Source organism: Palaemon carinicauda, chromosome 33 (assembly GCF_036898095.1).
Source record: "Palaemon carinicauda isolate YSFRI2023 chromosome 33, ASM3689809v2, whole genome shotgun sequence".
NCBI classification, from domain to species: Eukaryota; Metazoa; Arthropoda; class Malacostraca; order Decapoda; family Palaemonidae; genus Palaemon; species Palaemon carinicauda.
This window is the reverse complement of record NC_090757.1, coordinates 22078294-22085793: the sequence shown is the minus strand read 5'-3', so window position 1 is coordinate 22085793 and position 7500 is coordinate 22078294. Positions and strand designations below refer to the sequence as shown.

General features: G+C 34.3%; 1 long non-coding RNA gene across 3 annotated transcripts in view; it reads right to left on the bottom strand.

The window, feature by feature from the left end:
* LOC137625887 (uncharacterized) overlaps positions 1–7500 on the bottom strand; it is a 199960-nt gene that overhangs the window by 32691 nt on the left and 159769 nt on the right. The gene's annotated exons all lie outside the window — the stretch shown is intronic.

Here is a 7500-nt window from a genome sequence, read left to right as displayed (position 1 = left end):
GAAAAATAGCGGACTGCACCTTGCAACAGATCCTAGTGGTCTGGTGAAAGGAACAAAGTAAACCAGTAAACATATTAAGAAATCTAAATACACTAAACCGGATTAGAGAACATGCAGTATATAATTTTGCAGATACAACTAGCGTTTAAAGTATTGAAATTGGTAGTAACGATATATCTTCACGGACATTGCTATTAAGTCTTCGTTCTTCATTTGTTTGTCTTCAGTCAAAAATGGCAAACCAGATACTGACGGAGCTGACGACAATTTGCTAAAGTGAGTAAAAGGGAATTGCAGTTTGGCTTGGTAAGAATGATAGGACGAACATACAAATTTAGGAGTGGGGATAAATAAGCCGGCGCTGGGGGCCGGGGATGCCATTCACCCCAATTACACAACTGGGATGGAATATTCCGTTGTTGCACTTTCAAGTAAAAAGAGATTGAACAGCAATATGGGAGAAAGGAAGTTGAAAGAAAGTAGAATGTCATAAAGCGGAGGCCATTAAGGACCGAAGGGACATTGCACAATCGAAAACGGCAGCCATTTTTAAAGATGGCTGCCACTGGGGCACAGAGATACTGAACTGAAATGTCCAAGCCCTGTTTTTGGATACTTCAGACATCAAGCTAACCAAAAATCATGATTGGATCTGTTCACTAATTTGGTAGTCAAATTTGGTCTGGCTCATGGACTAATTCAATAATGCCTACAGTGCACCCCATGACGTGCACTGATGGCATTATTTCAGAGCAAGTGAGAGCCTTCTTACCAAAGGGTGTCGTTCGTAAGATTAAAAACACAATCATGACTCACCGTCTCCTTCAAGAGGTGAATGACACATTCGTTATCTTCTGCCAGATAAGGATTCACCTACACGTAAATGAATAACTTAGCCTCTGTCAATTAATATATCTATGTTTTTTCACGATAAAAGGTATTTACAAAACCACGGATAAAAACATTCCTTTACTAGAGAAGGATAAAGGCACATAAGGTGAAGCAGGATGTTCAGATTGATTGATTGATTTAAGATTGTAGACAATTACGAATTGTGATAAAAGAAATTTTGGAATTAATGCAAGTATGCAATGCACCCACGACATAGGTCGATATAAACATGGCCTTGAATTGATTTTCTCCTTTACCCGAGAACAGTCAATATTGGGCATATCAAATTCCCTTTTGGAGTTGATTTATTTGAGCATCCTTTTATTCTAAGGTTTAAAATGCCTTGTTTTTAGGTGACAGGACCTTTCTGGATTAGAAGTATCATCCATCTTCTTTCTATTGAGATGACATGCCATTCAATAATAACGCTAGTTGCCTTTGCCATAAAATATGCAATTTTCCTTAAATATAAAACCTACCATTACTTCCGCCAATGAAGTTGGAAGGAAGTTATGTTTTCGCCCCTGTTTGTGTGTGTTTGTGAATTGCTTCATGACCACAATTTTAATCGTAGAGTAATGAAACCTGCATGGATCAACTGTTATGTAAAAAGCTGGAAATGATCAAATTTTGGAAGGTCAAGGTCACGGTCAAGCAAAATGTCAAATTCACGTAAGCAGCCTAAAGTTTGGACATTGTTGTCACAGAGATTTCAAACTTGGTTCATATTTGAGTGTATGAAAATCCACGCCAATGAACACATGTTAAGATCGAAGGTTAAGATCGAAGGTTAAGATCGAAGGTCAAGATCGAGTCCAAGGTCAAGGCCAAGGTCAAGGGAAAAGGTCAAATTTAGGTCATCATCCACACGGCCACAATTTTAATCGTAAACTTGCAGGGATTTTAAAATTTTAAGTAAAGAGCTGGAAATGATTAACTGATTCTGGGAAAGGCACGCTGGTTTCGAGAAATAAGCAGTCGTAGCGGTGGTCTGCACTATCAGAGTGCTTTTCTAGTTATCATTGAAATTGTTATCACTTAAACAAGTTAGGCCGCAAAATTAAATGGCTAATTGCTGAGACGCTTCTGACAAACGCCTCTTAATAAAATTACCATTGTGTAAAGCGTTTGACAAAACGCTCAATTTAATCTGGGAAATTAAAGTATAGAAGCAAACGTCATTATTGTGCACCACGATAGCAACGGGATACTATTATTATTATTATTATTATTATTATTATTATTATTATTATTATTATTATGATAAACACCGATCAAACCCATGACCCCAAAAAGGAGAAAGCTAAAAAATTATTTGGAGCGAACGTTTCTCCTTCGAACATTCGCACATTTGGAGCGATAAATGCCCTTAAAACATCTGCGCAGCGGCGAATTTCAAGAAATCACTAGAACGAGGGAATGGGGCCACCGTAGACGATCAGTTTCCAACTGCAGTATAGCTTAAAAGAATCTGCAGATTGAATTTCATCTCTGTAATAGAAGAACAATCATTACGGGACTGCACTCGTTAGGGGTGGAGTCATGTTCTGTCTTGCGTTGTACCTGGGCATTATAATTATATATATATATATACATATATATATATATATATATATATATATATATATATATATATATATATATATATATATATATATGAATTATGCATACACAGTATATTCATATATTACGTATATAATAGGCCTCTCTCTCTCTCTCTCTCTCTCTCTCTCTCTCTCTCTCTCTCTCTCTCTCTCTCTCTCTCTCTCTCTATATATATATATATATATACATTACTATATATATGCATGCATGTATATATGCATACACATATATATGTATATATGCATATATGTATACACATATGTATATATGCATATATGTATACACATATGTATATATGCATATATGTATACACATACAGTATATATATATATATATATATATATATATATATATATATATATATATATATATATATATATTCATATATATATATATATATATATATATGCATATATGTATACACATATATCCATATATATACAATGCGTAAGTGGATATATATTTCAAACTTAAAAAATGGGAATAGGTGGATCTTTTCTCAACATCATTATTGTACAAAGTAGTTGTTGGCGGGCACCATAGTGTATATAGGAATGTAATATATGGTGTTCTGGGCCCATTACTTTTCATACTTATATGCATAAGTAGTTTGACCTGGAAATCAAGCTCGTTGCATATGCAGATGATGCTACTCTCTTTGCATCAATTTCACCTCCTGAATTTAGATCTATGGTTGATGAATCTCTTAATAGATTTATCTAAAATTAGTAGATGGAACAAATAATGAGGGAAGAAGGAAGTACGACTGCAAATTATGAGGGAAGAAGGAAGTACGACTGCAAATTATGAGGGAAGAAGGAAGTACGACTGCAAATTATGAGGGAAGAAGGAAGTACGACTGCAAATTATGAGGGAAGAAGGAAGTACGACTGCAAATAGGTCGGAGACAGTGACTTCACAACATCCAGGTCTTTGTATTGACAATATGTCTATAACTACTGTATATACAACTCGATTGAAATTTTTGATGTGATTCTTGATTACGAATTTACTTATGAGAAGCACATTCGGTCTGTTTATTCTCTATTTGCCCTAAAAATTGGCTGATTGATAAAGTCTTGTCTGATCTGTTTATCCTTGGGGAATGTTTAAATTCTTTTATTACATCGTGTTTCGAGTATTTTTCACCTATCGTATCTTCAGCTGCTGATTCTCATCTTCATTTGTTTGATATGAACTTCCGGTTTATTAAACTTCAAATTCCTGATATGGATATTAATCTCTGGTTCCATCGTCTAGTTAGTTCATTAGGCGTGTTACATGAGATTTTTCATAATTCATATAATCCATTGCATGCACATCTTGTAAGTAGACTTTACTCAATTTTTCTTAATGAGGCGCATTTGCACTGACTCGCAGGAGTGCCCTTTTAGCTTGGAAAAGTTTCCTATAGGCTAACTGGTTAGAATGATCTGGTCCAACCAATCAGCAAGCAGAAAACTTTTCCTAGCTTAAAGGACACCCCTGCGAGACGGTGCAAATGCGCCTCATCTAAAAAAATTGAGCATAGGTATGCAGGTAATTTTACCAGGCATGTCTTCTCTGCCATAAGACACAATACTCAAAAGTATTCTAGAAGTCTTATTCCATCTGTGACCAGTACCAGATTGTGCAACGATATTCCTAATCTAGTGGTTGAATCGGTGGAACTTCAGATCAATTTTTTTGTAAATTCTTTTCTGTTGAAAAGGTTGACTCGTTTTATAGTTTATACATGACTGATCTATTTTAACGTTGTTGCTGTTCTTAAATTCTTCTATATTTTCTCTATTCATTATAGTTATGTAATAGTAAATTTGCCATTCTTTACTTCCTTTCTTTATTGGGCTACTTTCCTTGTTGGAACCCTCGGGCTTGTACCATCTGCCTTTTCAACCACAGTTGTAGCTTGGCTAATAATAATAATAATAATAATAATAATAATAATAATAATAATAATAATAATAATAATACACACACACACTATATATATATATATATATATATATATATATATATATATATATATATATATATATATATATATATATATATGGCTATTCACAATAGCAAATCATATTTATAAACACTAGCCCTAGATTTTATAGCCTATACAGTAAATTTAAAAATGAATAACGAGCACAAAAGGATAAAAATCAAGCACATTTGTTTCTCAATTAGTGTGTATATCATTATAGATTAAACCCCAATGCGTGAAAAGCACCCACAGTCGTAAATGTTCGACCTGGCCGTAAGAATTCATGCTTAAATAAAGAGGAACTCCAATCAGAAATTAATTTTCTTTTCTCACGACCCATTAAACCAGGAAGGAACAAATTCGCAAATTAGCAACGAACGGCTTCAAACATCGGCTAATTCTTATGCAAACACGGTCGTGACGCCAACCGTTATTCGGACGCGTATAGAGGACAAAGAAACAAAAACAAAAAAATTAAACCTAAATACTTAGTTGCATTAACAACAACAATAACAACGAAAACTACAGCCAGTCCATCTGGGCTATTAGAAGCAAGCAGTTGTGGATACTAAACAAACCGCAAAGTTATTTCCTACACCTGTTACACTTACCATCTTCTAATTCTTTGACAGGCAATGCGATGATCACTGGTTAATCTTAGACCAGTTATAAGGCAATCTTAGGTAATTGCAATGATGAAAGAAGCATCTGCCATATGACTCCATTAATTACTATTACAACAATTTAAAAAAACACCATTAGGAAAAAAAGGAGGGATTTCTCATTAATTTCTAGCAAGATGATCTATAATTATCGCCTTGGCTTTTCCATGGCTTAATTGTCACAATTATTATTATTATTATTATTATTATTATTATTATTATTATTATTATTATTATTATTATTATTATTATTATTATTATTATTATTATTATTATCATTTTTATAATAATAATAATAATAATAATTATTATTATTATTATTATTATTATTAGCTAAGCTACAATCATAGTTGCAAAAACAAGATGATTTAACCCTAAGGGCTCCACAAGGGAAAATAGCACAACGAGGAAAAATGAACAAAGAAATAAATAAACTACAAGAGAAGTAATAAACACTCAATAGAAAATATTCTAAGAACAGTAGCAAATATAAACTATAAATAGAGAATTGGGACAGCCTGTTCAACATAGAAACATTCACTGAAAGTTTGAACTTTTGAAGTTGCACCGATTCAACTGCCTGATTGGGAAGATCATTTCATAACTTGGTCATAGTTTGAATTAAAGTTCTCTAATACTGCGTGGCTTTTAGCTTCATAATGGAGAAGGTATAGCTATTAGAATTAGCTGTATAACTAATATACTTCTGTCTGGGAAGATCCGAATGCAAAGGAAGCTCGTTGTGAAAAATCTTATGCAACATGCATAAAGAACTGACAGAACGACGGTGCCAGAGATTAATATGTAGATCAGGAATAGGAAATTTAATAGACTGCAAGTTCTTGTCCAAGAAATTACGATGAGATTCAGCAGATGAAGACCAGACAGGAGAACAATACTCGAAACAAGGTAATACGAAAGAATTAAAACACTTCTTCACAATAGATGGATCACCGAAAATCTTAAAAGACTCTCAATAAGCCAATCTTTATGCAACTGAAGATGAAATGGACCGAATGTGTTTCTAATAAGTAAATTTGCTATCAAGAATCACACTTGAAATTTCAAGAGTCATATAGTTAAAGAAACATTGTCAATGCTGAGATCGGGATGTTGAGGAATCACTGTCCTCAATCAATCATATTTTGAGTTTTATTAGGGTTCAACTTCATGCCCCATAATTTGCACCACGCACTAAAGTTTAGCTTGATTTCTTTCAAGGGATTCAGCAACCAAATATCTACATTCAGGAGATGGAATTGACGCAAAGAGAGTAGCATCATGTGCATATACAACGGGCTAGGCCAAACCACATGTCATGTGCATATAGTAGGAAAAGTAATGGGCCAAGAACACCAGATATCACATTTTTATTATTACTTAAAATTCAATGACGATGCAAAGAAAAGACCCACATACTCCCAACTTTTTGAGTTTGAAAACATTTCCTAATGATTAACAGTCAAAGGCAGTACTAAATCAAGGTCAATCATACGAACATTCTGACCACAATCACGGGATTTCTGTACAGCATTGGAGGTTGTAAGAACAGCATCAAATGCTCGAAGGCTTTTAAGAAAGCCAAAATGCAAACAAGGGAACAGATGATTACCTTCACCATACCTATTAAGACGTTTAGCGAAAAGACGTTCAAACCCTTTAGATAATATGGGAGTTAGGGGGCGGTAATCAGCTGAACTAAGGGCTACCACAAACACTAAACACTAATTATTACCGCTGGACCTAATCTCCAACAAGTGCTAATAGAACCTCTTCTTACTATCTTGCTGAAAATAACAGATAGCTTAGGTTAAGAAATCAGCAGTCTTTATAAAAACAAAGGAAAAATACCATTTAGGTCAACACATCCACAAGCATCAAGGTCCATCAAGTGTTTTAATTTCAACAGACCCAAAAGCTAAACTAGTTTGTTTAGCCCCCGGAAAACAGGAATGAGGAAGATCGAGTTTTTCATTACTCTGCTTACTGTCAAAAGCATTTGTCATGTCAATGTTCGTGCTGTTATAAACAAAGACATGAATACATATTTTCTCTCTCTCTCTCTCTCTTCTCTTTCTCTTTCTCTCTCTCTCTCTCTCTCTCTCTCTCTCTCCTCTCTCTCTCTCTCTCTCTCTCTCTCTCTCTCTTCTTCTTCTTTGAACGATTACTGCGTGACAAATGTGTATCATTAACATATATAGCAAACACAAAACAATTGTAAAACGCTCTGAGGGGGAGAGACTAAAGAGTGGCAAACAGCCATTCACGGTTAATTAAAAATGAATATTATGCAAATGTTATTAATAATAAAATATCAAAGTTATGTTTATAAATACGCTGTCCGGTAAACACAGTATCTAACGA